The sequence below is a fragment of the Rousettus aegyptiacus genome, unplaced genomic scaffold (assembly GCF_014176215.1).
Source record: "Rousettus aegyptiacus isolate mRouAeg1 unplaced genomic scaffold, mRouAeg1.p scaffold_m13_p_4, whole genome shotgun sequence".
Lineage (NCBI taxonomy): Eukaryota > Metazoa > Chordata > Mammalia > Chiroptera > Pteropodidae > Rousettus > Rousettus aegyptiacus.
The window spans coordinates 9,173,523-9,191,210 of NW_023416307.1; the positions used below are offsets into that span (position 1 = coordinate 9,173,523).

Here is a 17,688-nt window from a genome sequence, read left to right on the forward strand (position 1 = left end):
GCATACACTTCCTAGGTGACCTCGCCCAGACCCACAGCAAGGACGTGATCGCTCATACGCTTGCTGTACTCTCTCATATTTATATTTGGTCTAATTGTGACTACTGTCTGAACTTCAGACTCATGTATCCAACTGCATACTCGAATTACTACACATATGTCTAAAAAGCATCTCACATTTAACATGTCCAGAAACCTTGGTTCCTTCACCTCTAGTTAGGAAACATAACAAAATATTAACAATGTTTACATGTAGATAATCTTTGTTTCTGCATTTAAACTATTAAATCACAAACACATATTACTTTATAATCAGAAAAATGTTAAACTAGGCAATAACTATAAACAAAAATTTGCTTTCATTAAAATTGCAGTTCACATTTATTTTGCTTATCTTGAAGCCTCCCAAAACATGTCCATTACTTTTCTCCCTTCATCATGGATAATTCCTCCAGTCATCAGTGGAGGAATGTTGCTACGCAGAAAATTCACAGGCAACTCTGAAACACAGTACCCTCCACTGCTATCTTCACAGTAATCACAAAATAACAAAATTAAATTGCATAGAAATCTAAAATAAAATGATCTGACATGGAAAAAAAGGAACCGCGGTACAGAAAAAGAATGAGGAAGACCCATCGGCTCAGGTCTAGCAGTGTGGACCAGGCAGGGTGCGTTCGTGAGACTTCAGATGGCAGCTCAGGCCCTACTGGTCTCACAAAACCCTCTGAAAAGGATAAAGGGCTAAACTAACACACAGGATTATGAAATGCAAAAGAAAATCAATTTTAGGTTGCTTTAACACTACTGACAGGATACTACTGAAAAGGACAGGCGTACTCAGCTATAATGAAGACTGTGGCTACTATGGACTGTGCGACCTTCTGTATGACGCTCTTCAGGTTCCCCATAAGGACAACGACATCAACCCTGACTGTAAGGACTGAACGGTTTGGTGCACTTCATAGCACAGTGCTTGGCACAGGATTGCTGAGACTTAATCATCATCATTATTATTGCCATTACAATGCAAGTGACCAAAAGAAAACTGCATTTTAAAAGGTTTTACTAACCCAAGAATTAAGTTACAAAACGAAGAGATTCCTGAACCTTTAAAAATAAAAATTCGGTAAGCCTAACAAAAGATCTCGACGAGGTGAAGAGAAAATATAAAACTGTACAAATCTGCTCAAGATAACTGCTAATTTCACAGGGCTAAAGATTTCTAATTAAAAGAGCACATTCTTCCAGTATGACCCACTCCTCCACTTCTGTTACGGATGAAGTCCTCGAGAGGGTAACTTAAAGGCTGAAAAGCTCTTCTGGCCCCCAGGTCCAAATACTGCATTTCAATTTATACCACATGACCTAAAGTGGCCTGGGGACGTGTGTGTGTTTGGGGGTGGGAGGAGGGAGTGAGGAGAGGTAGAAGAATAAGTAATAGAAGAAAGTACACTCTGTGTGCGATGAGAACAATGGCAAACAGACGAAAAGGGCATTAAAGGAGTAGCAAATGTTTCTTTATTACTCAATATTTGGTTAATTTCTTATTAACACTTCTTAGATTATATTTTTAAAATCTCATATGTCACTAAAAGGAATCTGACACTAAACTATGCTGACCTTAAAGTCGATAGCTATACCATACATGGAAAATTCTAGGACTGCTAGGAGTTAGTTCACTAAAGGTTACTTTTAATACAAAATATTAAGTGCCCATCTCCTATATTCAAATTGAAATGTTAAAGGCTCTTCGTGGTTTGTTTTCAAACTGTAAATAAGCATAACCATAATCTAATTATGTACCTAGAGGAAGTGAAAGCCCTAAAACAAGATCAAGGTCAGCGTGACCCTCTGTAGGTCTAAGAGTTAACACACATAATATGCAAAGTAACTGAAAAAAAAAAGACAAAACAATAACCAAATAAGTGCCCTTCGAATTTCTAACCATTCCTTAAACACCATCTTGTTCCAACTCATTATAAATTTGAGTCAAAAAAAAAAAAAAGATGAAGAGTAAAAATAATCTTAAGCCACAATTTTAATTGAATAAAGCAGCAGTTTCAGTGGAATAACTAAAACATTGCCTGAATCACATATTCGAAACTTTTTAAGTAGAGGTATTAAATTAAAATGATTTATTTAAAAATAACCTAATCCACTGGCAGCTCCCATTGTGCTATATACAGTACTACCTCAATGTACACAGCTAAAACTAAAATGTTTAAATCTATTTCTTATTATTTATGTTAACTTGGGAGTCAAGTTACCATTTCTAAAACGGGGACTTCCAAGCTGTAGGCTTTCCACCCAAGCCCTCAACAGCTACTTTCCAAAATACAATAATTACAAGATTAAGTCAAATAAGTAATCATTTGAGGCCTGTAAAAAGAAAAAGCTGAAATATCTCTGTTTAAATATTATCTGAGGAACAACTGAGTGGATAAAGGATATTGTTTTTTATGTGAAACAAAATTATTTTGGCAGTATTCTAACTTTTCTAAATTCTATACAAAAACGTAATACCATTTCAGAAGCCCACCCTATCTATCATAGCCTTATTATCAAATAGTATAAAATCCATTAGCAATGAGTTCCTATTTTGTAAATGTACAACAAAGTGTTTATGTATTTACATCATTTGTTTGCCTTTCATGTAGCATACAAAGCACCAAAACTTGATATTTAGAAAAAAGGAACAAGAATGACACAAGAAAGTCCTCTAAACATATTAAAGTGCTCTAAAAAGTTTAGGAGTGCTACAAGAACAATGTATAAACTTAAAGTGTCATTATTCTTGAAGTCTGAAAAGAATGGCAAAGAAGCTAACCACAGGACAGCTTTTCCTCCTAGGAGAGGGGTGTGTGCAGAGAAGAAATATTTCCATTTGTAGCCTTGATATAAGAGTTTGGGTTCCAAAGAATGTCCACCCACCCAGGCAAAGAAACATCCACTCTGTTGAAGCCAGGCTTGCCTTGTCGGTCAGTAGGAGCCACAGATAAAACAGGTGGGCACACCCAGCAGATTAAAAGAGAGCAGTTCTCTGGTATATATATATATACAATCAGAAACCACAAGATATAATTATATATTCTCTTTTCCCCGAAAGTGTTAAGAGAATGATAAAGAACTTCAGCACTGTTTTGAATACTGAAAGAAATATATTCCTTCTGTGTGTATTTCAGAGGGTTTAGAAGGGCGTTTTCAATTCTTCACTCTTTTTTAAATAAAAGATTTATTTGATCGATCTGATTGTAAAAGTAATACTTGATATAAGAGTAAATGTAACAAGATAAAAAGGGAAAGAAGTCACCAAAAATTCCAAAGACAACCACATCTTCTTTTTCTGCTCAGAAGTTGGTGTCTGTGCAGAGTGGTGGCCTAAGCGGCAGGCAAAGATGACACGATGGCTGCCCAGTGCCATTCGTCCCCTCATCTTCTAACCAAACCTTGACGGGACCCACAGATCTCCTCCCTGTCGGGGGCTACACGGTTCTAGGGAAGCAGCTCCAGTTCCAACTCAAGACGAAACACGATCCATTCAAGCCCACTGCAGTGGTCCCATTTCCCTTGACGTTGGCTGAGTCAGACGTGGGCTTTTCTGCAGTGTTGGCTCATGAATAGGGAGGAGATGGCATTAACTTGAGGCAGTGGGGAAAGAGGTTTCTATCACTGATAAGGACATCCCAGGAAAAAAGTGTGTTCTTCCAAGAGACTTAGTCCTATTTACTTATGACACTTGAATACGTGGCAGCCACCTCGCAACCAGTAAGGCAAAAAAAGACATGTCCTAAATCTTCAACCTTTTCCCAATGACCGTATTTTTTAATGCATACAGACAGACACACAACCTTCAAACCCAAACTCCCCCTACAAAATCTGTCTTTCTCTACTCTTCTTTATTGCTAAGCCTCTCAAGAGAGCTGTCAAAACAAGCTGCTCCTCCCACTAAACTACTCATTTATCACTGATGTTCCTAATGCTTTCCTGATTTCCCGAAATTTAGGCTTCTCATATTCTGTGGTTCCAAGGCACACTTGACATCTTGCTAGTATAGCAATTAACACAAGCTATAGCAATGGTTTGCTTGTCTGCGAGATTGTCATTTCTGAAAAGTTCAGTATTGCCAGTATCTGCAAAAGTTCCTGGCATATGAAGGGAGAAATATTTGTTTCATAAATCAAACGTAAACCTAATAGCAAAGATGTAAGCATACCACGAACGTTGAAATGAAGTCAGCAACCCAACTCTCTACACACACCAAAAGGTGAATTTGTGTTTGTGTGTAAGTTTGGGGACAGGGGCACCAAGCACAGTGTAAGAGACTAAAGTGCCTTGAAACTTAAGAACACACTTACTCTTTACTTTTCAGGGATTAAGGAGCTGCTTAAAGTCAACTCAGCAGAGGGGAGGACACACCACACGGAGCCTGAGGAGCAGTGGCAGAGACGTCTGCCAGTACCTGAGGTCCTCTGCTGCCAACCTGCTCCAGAAAGGAAGAGGTGCCCTAGCACGCCCCTCCCCCCGCAGTCTGGAACGAACAACAAACTAGGCCAATGACAAGAGGCATGCCCTTAGAGGCAAACACATTTTCTAAAATGTGAATAAATATATCTAGAATTTTAATAGTACTTGTGACAGTCCTTTACCACGAAAAGTCAATTACGTAGGCAAAGTTGATAGCGAGAGACTCATCGCTATCTGGCATTTCCTTTGATTTCTCCCGGTGACAGGCAGGAATGAAGGCACGTAACCTTATTCGGTTGGGCAATTTTCTACTTCAAAAGTCTTTGACTAATGTGGAAAAAATGATCAAAAAGGCCAATAGTTTTTTTTTCTTCTAATTTAAGTGATAAATTCTATCTAGGGGAGAACCCTGAGCCATGCTCAGAATACTCCTCAGAAAAACAGAGTAAATAAAGAGACATTAGATACCTTGAAAATGAAAAGTGTCTTGGGCCAAGATTGGATAGCCACTTTACGTTTTTAAAAATAATACTTAAGGGCAAGATACACACTAATGAAATTACTGATCTTACCAAAAACCACTTACCACAGAATGACAACCTAATAATTACAACCTAATAAATTTATTAAAAGACTAATAAATCTTTTATAGCCACATATTTTATAACAAATTCTCTGATGGATGAGTAACTCCCTTCATTGATTTTGCTGACTTCCAAAAGATGCTGGCACTCTTTAGAGGAGGAAAAAGGCATTGAATAAGGGGTAAGGATATGAAGATATCGGTAAACAGTGGAGTGGATGAGTCTCCCCATTTCAACAGGGACAGAAGAAGAGTTCATTCAACTCCTTAAGGCAGGGGGCGGGGGAGGGGGGGAGTCTCCACTGGGAATCCTGGAGGCAGACAAGTAAGTAAAAAGAAGATATCAGCGGGGGAAAAAGGCAGGAGAGGGAGACAAGACATCTTACTACACTATTTACTCCTTGGAGAAGAGATACTTCCAATGTCCAAGCTAAAAAAAGACTTGAAAAAAATGACCCCACCACACGAACCACTTTTTAGTGTAATTCCACTTTAATGGAGGATAGATAGAGAAGTGGTGTGGGACTGTCAACTATAACTGATCTAATCTAAGAAATGATTAAAAAAAAAAAAAAGTGAAGATAACTTTACCAGATAGAAGCTGTGAATATTTTATTGCAAAATATCCTTTTGAATAATGAGCTTCCTAAGGCATTAAGAAAATAATCTGAATTTTTAAAAGAACATAATTTACACACAATTCCAGCTGCATTAAGGTAACATTTTCTAAACTGTGCCAGTATCAAGAGAGGAACCAGCAGCCTGCCAACTTCACTGCATGCCCACTGTGATCCGGCAACGATCATTAACCACCCAGGTACTGGCAAACCACTGTATTTTTGTTGCTTAGGGGCAATTTTTATTATCCTATTAATATTCTCTAAACTGTCCCTGATCCTGTACAAAATGAAGGATGTTCTAGAGGAACGATGATATTAAAGGAAAATTATTAGATGCACAAGAGGTTTAACACCTAGACAATCCAAATTATATTTTGCTCAATCCAATTCTAATAAGTCAATTACAAGTAAAAAGAAGTCACGAGACAAATTTTCTTTCTAAGGAGATGAACTAAAAGATTTAAATCCAGCTGCTTCCTCAATACTTACACCAATGATGAAAACAGAAAGCAGAATTCTAAATGAGAAAAAGAGTTTCAACCCAGTACATATTTAACACGGCTTAACAGATACAACACAATGTTCTCTCCTTCACTTTAAAAATTTCCAAGTTTCGAAACCACGAAACTCAAATGAATCCTTTATTATACCACCAGTGCAGCAACGGACCGTTTACTGAACATGCACAGCCGAGGCACATTCAACGTTCCACGGAAGACAGACAGAAGATACGTCCTTTCATCACCAAGAAACTTACATTCCAGTAGAAAGGATGGGTCAACATGTTTGACACGACCTTTCTCAATTACTAACAGGTGCAAGAAATCATATGATAAACATATCCAATGCCTATCATGGATAATTTTTCTGTTAGGACAGGCACGTCGTTTAAAAAAAAAAAAAAAAACTGAGAAGTAATTGGCAGGTAAACACACTTCAAATGTTCCCAAGAAGCTCCTCAGAAATGAGAATCGAGAAACAAGTTATGTCCTGATGTTAATAGCCAGGGGGAGTTAATAACCAGTGGGCAGGTTACTGAATTTGTCAGACCGTGACATCCTCAAGTGTAACAGGGAGAAGAGACCAGACGCAGGTGAAAAGCGTTTTGATTTCTTCAAAAGTCAATTCCAACTAACTGGTAATGACCGCCTCTAGAGCATTTTGCCATGACTGTTAATGCCACCTGGCCCTCAAAGTCGGGTGTCTGAGGTGCTACTACTGATTTGTCATCGGAATGCTCACTTGCGTTGTCTTTCCGGTGGCGGCGACCAGCTGGGCACCCACATGCTCTCCTCCATCTTCCTTCTGATCAATGGCTGCAGTTCAGCCCGAGGAGGCTGCCAGAAGGTGGCTGTGCCACCAAGCACTTCCCCGATTTTAAACAGCACATAATAACATCTAGCATGTATTGATGTTCTAACCACTGAACACATATTAACGACTTAATCTGTAAACAATCTCTATGGTACAGATTCTATTAACATTATCCCCATTTTACAGATGAGAAATGGAGGCACAACTAAGTGAAGTAACTTGTCCAAGGCTTCACAGCAGGTTAGTAATGGAGCCAGAACTTAACCTTAGACCATTTGGCTCCAGATCTCCCACTTTTAACCACTTCGCTTAGAGTATCTCTGTCAATTAACAGTCAGTTCTGTTAATGCTATGATCTGAGTAACCTAGGGGTCCAGCTTCCGTTGCGGTGTAAGTCTGTAGTCCTGAAATATTCTCTCTCTCCAAGGGTCCTGGATTTGCTAACTAGTGCTCAAATTATCCATATCTTGGGCTCCAGTAGATTACCTTACTTGGCATGTTTTTTAAGAGAAAACAGTTTCATAAATCATCCAATCCACCACAGAAAATACACCCTCCATTTAGTAGAACACTCAGGAAGTGCAGGTTTTAGGATTAAAGCAATTCTCCTATTAACAGAACGTTAGTCAGAAAATTGCAAGGAGATGATTCCTACAGCATAAGTCCTGGAGAGATCAGTATTGTGAAGAGAAACTCTGACAAGTGGTAATTTAAAAGGGCTTCACAATCTTTATTCTGAGTGTCATTTCTCAGAGTCCAGGAGTATAAACATACAGCCTAGGAGACTGAACTGAATGGTAAACATCTCCCAGCATGTTTAGAAGGTTGCTTTTATGAATAAAGTAGTACATTCTCCTACAGGGGGAAATGACACTTCCCAAATGATTTGCTAAATATGTGTTCTTATTAATCCCTGATAAAGAGGGTGTACACTTGACCCAAAAAATGTAGACTTCAAGGAGTAACAGTGCAGAGTAATTTTAAAAGAGTCTGTTATATAAAAATTACTCTCCAATGTGTAGATAATTGTCAGATATCCCCACTGGATCCTTTCACATATTACACTTCGGAACCTATGCATTAAGCGAACCAACCACCTGGTTTCTCTCCCATTTCAAATACATGGTATCAAATAAGACGGGCAACTCTGTATTGTCTGTATTTCCTTTCCCTGACATTGACAGTGTAATAAATGTTTTACGGTCAAGCTTCTAAACTTTATAGTGTAAAAAGGACAGAACTAAATATGAAATAAAAATTAATATTAAGAACATTTTGAAAGAACGCTAGGTCTTAAGAGGAAGTTTTTTTAAGTACTCCAGTTGTTGAAAGAATGTTATTGGCAGTGATTAAAAAACTCTTTATGTTCTCCAACAGAAAAGGGGGGCATGTACCCACATTACATAATATGCATGTACTACTATTAACCTGTATCTTGAAGGTAATGTCTTTCTTATTTTACAGAAAAGTAAAATTTTTAAAATCAAAGTTTACATATTTTTTTCCAAATGTGTAATTTTGCATCCCAGCTTAGAGAACCTAACACTTTTTAAAAAAAATCATGACTTCTAGTCTCCTTGAGTCCCAAAGCAATAAAATTAACCATTTTTTTTCAAAGACAAATGTTTTAAATAAACCATCAGTAAGAATTAGTTAATCTTTTGACCACAGGTAAGGGCTGGATTCCCTCCTCCACATTCCTCATTCCTGAATGTTGTTAGCTCTGGGAACTGGTTAAGCCTGAGTCACTTTTAAAGCAAGAAGCAACCAATCTAAGATGTAAAGACACTAGCACCATAACTAAGAGATTGAGACGGGTAAACGTTTGCTTTTCGTTAGACAGCTCTTTCTATACTCTACACAATGAGACCTGTTAATCCCACTCACGCTATCCATACCATTGTCTCTGCCACCAGAAATTACTAGTATATGCGCTAAAAGCCAAGGGCCACGAAAACCAAGGGGAAGTCTCCTTCTGTGTTCTCATAAAGAAGTCTTTATGAAGAACAAATTAAGTTCACTTTGTGAGATGTATAAGACACAACAACAAAACCACAAAAGGGAAACAAAAAACGATATACATATGAGAAATATTTTTGTTAAAATACTATTAGGTTACCTACCACTAGCTGTCAATTTCTTCCTCAGTTTTAGTTCCCTCCAGCACAACGTCATTCTCAGGCAGTAGGTCACGAGGCTGCTCGGCGCTTAAACACCACCTCAGCTCTACTTGGCCACTTCCTAAGAGTGATTGTGCACTTCACCAACGGATTACCTGGATCAAAACAGACAACCCCAGCTGGGTCCCTTTCAGCTCTCTGAAGCAACCCCTCTTGAGTGCTCCTTGGCCTTTTATAGTGGAGGCATGTGAGGATAGTATCCACACCAGCTGTTCCTAATTACCCCTCAGGCTGGGACAAATGACTCAGCAACTCCACTTTTTTAAGGAGTCAATGTACCTTGTTATCCAACCAACACATTGAACAATGGTAAACCACCTGGCACAGCCATAGGTTAAAATACTACACAACGCGAAGTAATCACTAAACCAAGACCATGCTACTTCGAGATGACTCACCACGAGTGTCTCCCCCTCCCCCCAGGCTTCTTTAACCCAAAGGCAGAAGTGGCAAGTGTCTTCAAGCCCAGCCCAGCCCTTGCACCAGACTCAAGACCAGGAAGAGACGGACCTCTTTCTTCCCATTTCTCTTCTTGACCGTGTGAAGCGCTCAAGTGCTCAGTCACTAACACGCCCTCTCTTTCCACCCTTTATTTCTCTGAATTGTCTTAAATGCATACCCGCTGGGATGTAACGAGTGTTAATATACACGAACGAGCTCCTAGTAGTGGCGTCCTGCACGGGTTACAGTCCCAGTACTGATATAATGCTCCAAAAAAGATAAGCATCCCTACAAAACAGCCTTTGTTCCTTCAACCAAGCACTGCAGCTTGTTTTTCCCACACGCCTTCTTTCACAATTACTACTACACTCTACCTTGAATCAGCCCCAGACAAACGCAGAAGGCTCAAGCACAAATGCACTGCCCACAATTCTACTCAATGACATGGAACTGCCGTACGCGAATGAGAAAGCAGTGGCACTCGTGTCACATTAGACCAGCGCCGAGCTGGTTGGTGTCTCTCACCATATTGTGGGAGTCTTAATTACAGCGTGTGGGCAAAAACTCCAACAAAGGGAGCCCTGGGCGCTCCGGTCCTCCAAACCACTCCGGGCTAAACCCGGCCCCGCAAGGTGGTCTTGTTAACCCGGCCACGAACGCGGCCGTTCTTACGTGACTGGTTCCACGCGACACAGAGGAGCGGGGAGGACCGGAGGCGAAGGGCTCGGTGGCCGCCGCCGCTGCGGGGGGAGGGAGGGAGGGAGGGAGGCGGGAGGGGGCAGGAGGACAATACGGAGCCGGGGCCCGGCCGCGCGGGCGGTGCTGATGTGTCACCGCCGGGCGCGCCGCGCGGGCCAGGAGGGCGGGGAGGCCCGCGCTCCGACCCGGGTGACCGAGAGGCGGGGGCTGGGCGAGCCGGCGCCCCGGACCGCGCGCCCGCCGGCGCATCCCCGCCCCCCGCCCCGCCCGGAGGTAAAGTACAGCGCGGGCCCGTAAACAACAGCGCTGACCGCGCGCCCCGGGCCACCGGGCGCGTGCGAGTCGCCCCTTCCGGAGGACGCGGCCCCTTCCAGGAAAGCGCGCCGCAGCCGCCCCCCGCAGGGCTCGCTAAGCGCCCCCTGCCCAGAAGGCAGCCGCCCCGGGTCCGCCGCGCCGCCCGCCCCAGACCAACCTGCAGGCCGCCCCCCCCGAAGACCTGCAGCGCACACCGCGTGCCGCCACCCCGACCCTCCCGGTGACGGCGGGCTGGACGGCCGAACTACTCACCAGAGCCGAGGCGCCGCGCGGCCCGACTGACTGCAGCTAGCAAGCCCGGAGGGCGGCGCGGGCAGCGGTCAGGTGACTCACTGCCTCCCGGCGGCCGGCCGCCCCCTCCCCTCCCCGCCCCTCCGCTCCGCCGCCGCGGCCTGGGCCGCCTCCCGGTGCGCCGAAACCCCGCCCGCCTCCCTCGGCCCCGCCCCTCCCCGGAGCCCGCCCCGCCCCTCGAGGCCCCGCCCCCTGCGCCCTCCTCTGGAGACCCCGCCCCGCCCCCACCAGAGGCCCCGCCCCCGGAGCCCGAGCGGATCAGGCGGCCCGCGGGCTTCCGCAGGAATCCTAGTGATTGAAGCCCAGGCTGGGGGTCGCGGGGAGACACCGCGCGGGCACCCGGCGAGGCAGTGATGCGGCCCTCGACTGGCGCCCCCTTGCGATCCACAGCCTGAAAGTTCAAGCCACCCTGAGGACCCCCTCCTTCCCTACTATGGGCGGAAAGGAAAAGGCTGACTGCCTCCTCGCCCCAAGTGGTTCTAGGACAAGCACATCCAGCAAAGCCACTGAGAGCCCAGAGTGCCGGCAACCACCTGGAGGGAGGACGGGCACCCGCCCCACGTCCCTCCCCAGGCCCCTTCATGGGTCGCTTCTGGAAGCTCCATGGGTGTAGCCGGGTGCCCAGGTTCGGGAGGTATTTCAATTGCTGATAGGAATGCATCAAGTGCGTCCAGGATTTTGTAGAAAGCATCTGGCAGCCCTACTTCTGTCTAACAAAGAAAACAACGGCGTCGGCTAACAGGTGTTCCCTTTATGCTGTGGCTGCCAGGAAACTTGGAGCCAGGTTCAGCGCCCAGCGGTGTCAGCCGGCTCAACTCAAGCCCTAGTCGGGCTTTCATCCTCTGGTGTTTATTCTGGTATTTATCCAGTTGTCAGTTTTAAAATTACGTTCCCAAGCCACTTAGCACCTCTGGACTTCAAAGCCCCATCTCTGCAAAAAGAGATGCGCACGTGGCAAAGCTTATGCTCATCCATCTGGAGGGAGATGCGCACACAGGGAGACCACCATGCCAGCCAACAGGACTGGAGCCCAGATGATTTGTATGAAGGGACTGTGCCGATGGCTTTTGAGTTCACGGGGAGGGGGAGAGAGGAGAGACAAGAGAGGAGGGAGAAATTGGTGACAGAACAGCAGGAGCACTAGCGTGTGTAGACTCACTCTTGTACACAGAAAAATTGTGCTGGAGCTCCCAAAACAGAACAAACAAACAAAAAAGCCTACCAAGCTGATACCGTCAGGTATTGTCATGAATGTGACTGCATTCGTACTCACAGGGTATGGGACGGAGGGACATTTGAGTTAGATCCAAAATACGTGAGAAAACGACAAGTGAAATTTTATAGGAGTGTGAGGAAGCAAGCGGTGGTGATTCGCTATGCCTAGAATCAGGGCAGGAGGTTAATATTTGCCTTAGGTCTTCAGTGGAAAGAATGAGTCCAGCAGTCCAGGAAAGGAAGAGCACTCAACCAACAAAATCAGAATCTTTAAGGGCAGGATCCAGGAGTCTGCAAGTCCAAAGTCCGAAGGTAAAAGGCAGATGGCATTCCATACTGCCTGAGTTCCTGGTGGGGCGTAAATATTTAGTGAGAAAGAAGAACAGTTGGGCATAGACCATGAAAATATGGGTTCTTATGCACATATGAGAGTTTTTGAGGCTTTGCTCTTTCACCCTCAGCCAGTGGAATTATGTTCTATATTCTCCCTTCCCCACCTTTGCTGTTTCTTCTAGAGGAAGAACAGACCCTGCTATTTGGAAGGAACATGGTGGTCATACTTTCTAGCTTGAACATGGTGACATATACTCTGGTATGTTTTGTTATTTGAAAAGTCTTACAACATATGCCAAGGTGTTGAGAACATCAAAGTAGGTAGGAATGACTCGGACTTTGGTGTGCATAAGACTGAGGCACTTGTTAAAATGCAGGCTCCTGAACCCTGTCCCAAAAGATTCTGATTGTATAGGCTGAGGGGAACCCGAGGAACTGCACTTTTTATAGTGATGCAGGTGGTCTTGAAACCACACTTTAAAAGTACCGAGTTAGAGTTTATGGTGTACCATAGGGCCAGGAGGGAAAATGAAACTAGAGAATGAAATAAAACCAAGTCAGAATGGAAAGGGCTTCATGCACTGTGCCAAGAGTTTGGACTTTTATCCCAGGTGTGGAAGGGAGTGTATAGAGGTCTTTTAAAGTCTTTTGTAAGGAGAACCAGAACCCCAGCTTAGAAGGAAGTTCAAATAAAACAAAATATGTAGGAAAAAAACTATTTAATTTTAAACCTGTGTCAAGCTCCTTGATCTGACACTTGAGACTTTCCTCAATTATAGATTAGTTGTACCCTAAATTTCCCTCACTCTGTTATATATAGTAGAGAAATTGTTCTCTCGGAAGTTAATGCTAGAAAGTGTACTTTATATATAGAGATAGATAGGGAAAGAGATAGAGATAGATATACATACACACATATATAATATATACATACATGTGGAGATGTATCTAGATGTATATCTATACCCGTATCTATATAGATATAGATTGGCTGTGGCTGTATTCCTCTACCAAAAATCCCAGCTCCTGTCAGGCAACCTTCACCTAGAGCTACAGCCAAAGCAACATCACTCTAGAGCTGATGATACTTTCTCACCTTAGTCAGCCTCAGGGTGCATCACCGTCCCTTGGCAGATTAGCTGCCTTCACCCTTGTACGTGGTCCTGTTACCAGAAAGTGGGGATCCTCTCCCGGCACGTCCTCCAGGTTCTTGATGTCTCGAACAAAGAACTGAGCAAGACACCCGAATGCAGTAGAAAAGGAAAGCTTTATTAGAAGCGAAAATACACTTCCATGTGTGAAAGAGAGACTAAGCAAGAAAAGCCTGGCTCAAAAAGGCCTGGTAGCCTTTGGGGTTTTTATCCCTATTTGCTGTGAGTGGTTACTTTTCTTAGAAGGGTGGGCTTCCTTGACTGACAACTAAGATTGACAGGACTCAGTATTTCATCATTTGCTTTCTGCACATGTTCGTTCCCATAATTCAGTCTGTTATAATGATATTAATAAACTTCTGGGCAAATGCATTATATTATAATGATGGTATAATGAGGCTCAGGTGAGTTGAAGGTCCTTGGATCTTCATTGTGCAGGTTTGAGTGACTGGCTTAAACTGGTACCTAATTCTCTGCTTACTTGTTTCTTTGTCTGAGTTAAGAAAATGCCTTCCGGCTCACTTAATTATGAGTGGATTAGGGCAGACTGCTTCTAGGATAGGATGACTTCAGTGTCTTTGCAGGCAGACCCGAAACCCCCTAACTAACTTTCTTGCCTAACTCTTTTCTAAGAGTCATGAACCCCCTTTATTATTAGTATGGATGCTGAGGGACTGGAGGTCTCTTCTTCCGTAGCTGCTTCCTGCTGAGAATGGCCGTAGTCCCTGCCTACAGGGGTTTCATGGAGCTCTTTCCCTTTCTGCCTCAGTCGGGGTGGGGTCTTGGGTTTCCTGCTGAAGTGCTGCCTCAGTCCCTAGACAAGGAAAAGAAGATACAAAATAGTTATTTCAATTCATATATCTAGTAATTTCTAATATTGATTTGCCTATTAAACATGTAAAAGGAAACAGGTTTGGTTAATATATTTCTTAAAGAGTGAAAAAAGACCTTTGGCCTAAAGTCCCCTCCCCTCTGAGATTCTAAGGGCCCTCTTTGGCCTAAGGCCATTTCTGCTAACAACGGGCTGATGACCCTTATCAATAGCCAGAAGATCTGAGTCATCAGTTTCAGAGTAATTATCGGGACTTGAGGAAGAGGGCCTTTTTCCCAAGAAAAGAGGGAATAAAACTTAACTAGGTTTACTAAAACGATTAAGAACCCTACAAGAGATATCCCTTATCATTTCCTGCTATAGGATTAAGAATTTTACAAGGGATGATCCATATAGGTTTCAAATGTTTCATGTCAGTTCCCTGACTAATTTACCAGATGGAGCCTTGGGGGTAACCGGGGTGAATATATTAACATAACCTTATATAAGAATGGGACTGTCAAAAAGAGGAGTTCATCAACCAGGGGAGCAAACTGGTAACACATCCCTTGCACTGCCTAGAGGTGAGCATGCGTTGCTCAAGGACACAGAATTGTATTCCTGGTACCACTACCTGTGTGGGAAGGATGAGAGCCGCAGGCTACCTGTGGCTTGGTTCCACTAGATTAGCCATCAGAGTCACCCTATTCACATACCTTTTCACCCTGGCTTTGTGTATGCATTTACCTACAGCGAGAGATTGTTTGGTTAGTGAGCATCAACGCTGGGCACATTTGACAACATTCTCACTGTAAACTAATAAATTATCTTGCCATTTTCTTCCTGCCTCTGGCAGTTTGGGGCGAGTGTCACCAATGATGTGTTGACAGTTCAGTTTCTGCATCTGAAAGTTCAGAATCATGGTGAGTTGACAAGGTCAAGACCAAGGCTGCTTTGTCCAGGTGGTACCTTCTTCACTCTTTACATTCGTCACTAGTGGCTTCAGGACTGACCTTTAGATCAGGGACCCTTTATTCCCCATTCTCTTCTCTTTCCCTAAATCCTTTTTTAGCAAGTGATGCTAGTTCCCTACCTAATATCCATCCTTCCTTCTTTCTTTTTCATGTTAGCCTAATTGAATGCGATTAAAAACACCTCCCGGACTTCCTTAGCCATGTGACCTAGTTCTTATTAACCAGACATAAGCAAATATACACGTGATAGAACTTCCAGAAAAGCTCTTACTCTACTGATAACAAAAGACCAAATCAGCTGGCATGCACTTTGCCCTCTGTCCTCCTTACCTTAAATGACTGGAGCTCTTCTCTTTTAACCATAGATGCAAAGTGCAGGCTAAAGATAGCAGCCCAAGAAACTAAAAGAAAGCTCAGGTCCTGGATGACTTCCTTGAGCAACTGACTGGCCCTGATTGTGGGGTTCACTCTCCTTTCATACCAGAGAGATAAAAACCTATTCAGTTAACCTTCTAGAGTTGAGTTTTTATTACACGAAGCCAAACACAGTCTTAATTGATACTCCATCTTAATCTTAGGGCTTTGACAGGCCCCCTATATCATTTTGTTCAGGGTTCTCAGCCTGCTCGGAACCCTGAAGTCATACATCCTAAGTTACGTGGGAACAAAAGAGTTGTGAAAATATGTAACCTATACCCATGACCCCAGAAGCTGACAAATGAATACCAGTAAACAGCAGTATAATTGTGTTGAGAGTAGGAGAGGGGCAAAAATATATCTTATTATACAATTATGAAGGATATTATTATTTACTTTAGGATTACCATCTCCTCTCAAATATAACTAGGTCACAAATAAGAAAACAGATGCAGATAAGCCAGTAAAAATACTCTGATAAAATTCCAGGAAATGGTTCTTTTGAAACATGGAACAGTTGCCAAAGAGGGGAAAAAAGGAAGTTTAAATCTTTCATAACAATTTCAAGGGTTTAAACTCTGCAACAACATTGGGAGAGCATAAGAAATTATAGGGAATTATTCTTATAAGTTAAACTCTTCTTTTATTATGCATTTTATTACTGGATAGTCAAAAATCTGCATCATAATTAAAAGATTAGATGAATTGAAAGAGGCAGATCCACTTAAAGCAGCCAAAATAAAGAAATCCACATTTATACAATGAAGCTATAGGAATGAGAATATGTTAAATTCTATTTAGTAAAAAGGAAATATCTTTTTATATTAATAATTCACGAATTGTATCTAAGTAGGAGGCTTTAGAATTTATATTAAGCTTAAATTCCTAAAAGCATCAATTTACATTGATTAGAATACTAGAAAATTGCCCCCTGGCTAAAAATAGATCTCCAGAAGAAATACTATTAGAAGTATTTTTTGTATCTTTTATGATAAACAAGGAAAGGATACTGACAGTATATTGCTAATTAACTACATGTGCCCTTTGGGTTTCCAAAAACGAGCTATAACCTAATTCGATTCTTTATCCTTAGCAATGAGAAGTGAAGTATAAAACCATTTGTAAGCACCATATGAAATACAATAGAAACAAAAAATAAACATAGATACTTTTATCATTTTAATTGACAAAAATCCATTTATAAAGTTCCTATTACCATATCCAGATAGATCAGGTTTTGCCTTTCTTCTCTATTTGGTGCCTGAAATCCTTTAGAGATTAATATGTGGATGTGAAAGTTTTGCATGTTCTGAAGTTCTCTGTTAAAATAAAAATAGTTTCAAAGGTCCAACATATTATAACACAGTTGAAGACAATCACAATCACTCTAGTGAGAATAAGCTTTATTCAAAATACTTATGGCAAATGGGGTTCTGATGCATTTTGAAAGGGAAGTGGATGGAAGTATCTAAAACAGAAAGCTATGCTTGGGAGCCATGCCCATTATGACAGCCTTAGAGAAGTATGATGGGGCTGGGGAAGAAGATAGAAGGACGTTGAATGCTAAATAGCAGGATGCTGATAGTCTAATGCAGAATTATTGCCAAGAGCTGACACTTGAAAACGAGTGCTCTCTACTCGGTAATATTTTTATTTAAAAAATTCGTCTTTAAGAATGATATTGAAAATGATATCTTAAGAAGTTATAAATTCATCATGATTAGTACAAAAATAGATGGCAGCAAATGTTATAAAAGTATAAAAAGCAGGAAAGATTCAGACATGTCCATCCATCATTTAATATGCTATATGTGAACATTTAATACCTGATAATTTATAAACCAATTTTATAGATTTTGTTTCATTTGATACACCATT

The 17,688-nt window shown here is 42.2% G+C and overlaps 1 protein-coding gene across 6 annotated transcripts in view; it reads right to left on the reverse strand.

Annotated features, from left to right (window-relative positions):
• BACH1 (BTB domain and CNC homolog 1) overlaps positions 1-10,988 on the reverse strand; it is a 205,402-nt gene extending 194,414 nt beyond the window's left edge. For 2 of the 6 annotated variants that reach the window (XM_036219567.1, XM_036219566.1), the window contains exon 1: positions 9,107-10,317. The gene's annotated coding sequence lies outside the window, so the exon portion shown is untranslated. Of the gene's footprint in view, positions 1-9,106; positions 10,318-10,870 lie in introns of those variants that run through there. The other 4 variants (XM_036219564.1, XM_016139099.2, XM_036219565.1 and 1 more) reach the window with 4 other exon arrangements.
• Positions 10,989-17,688: the final 6,700 nt, after the last annotated feature.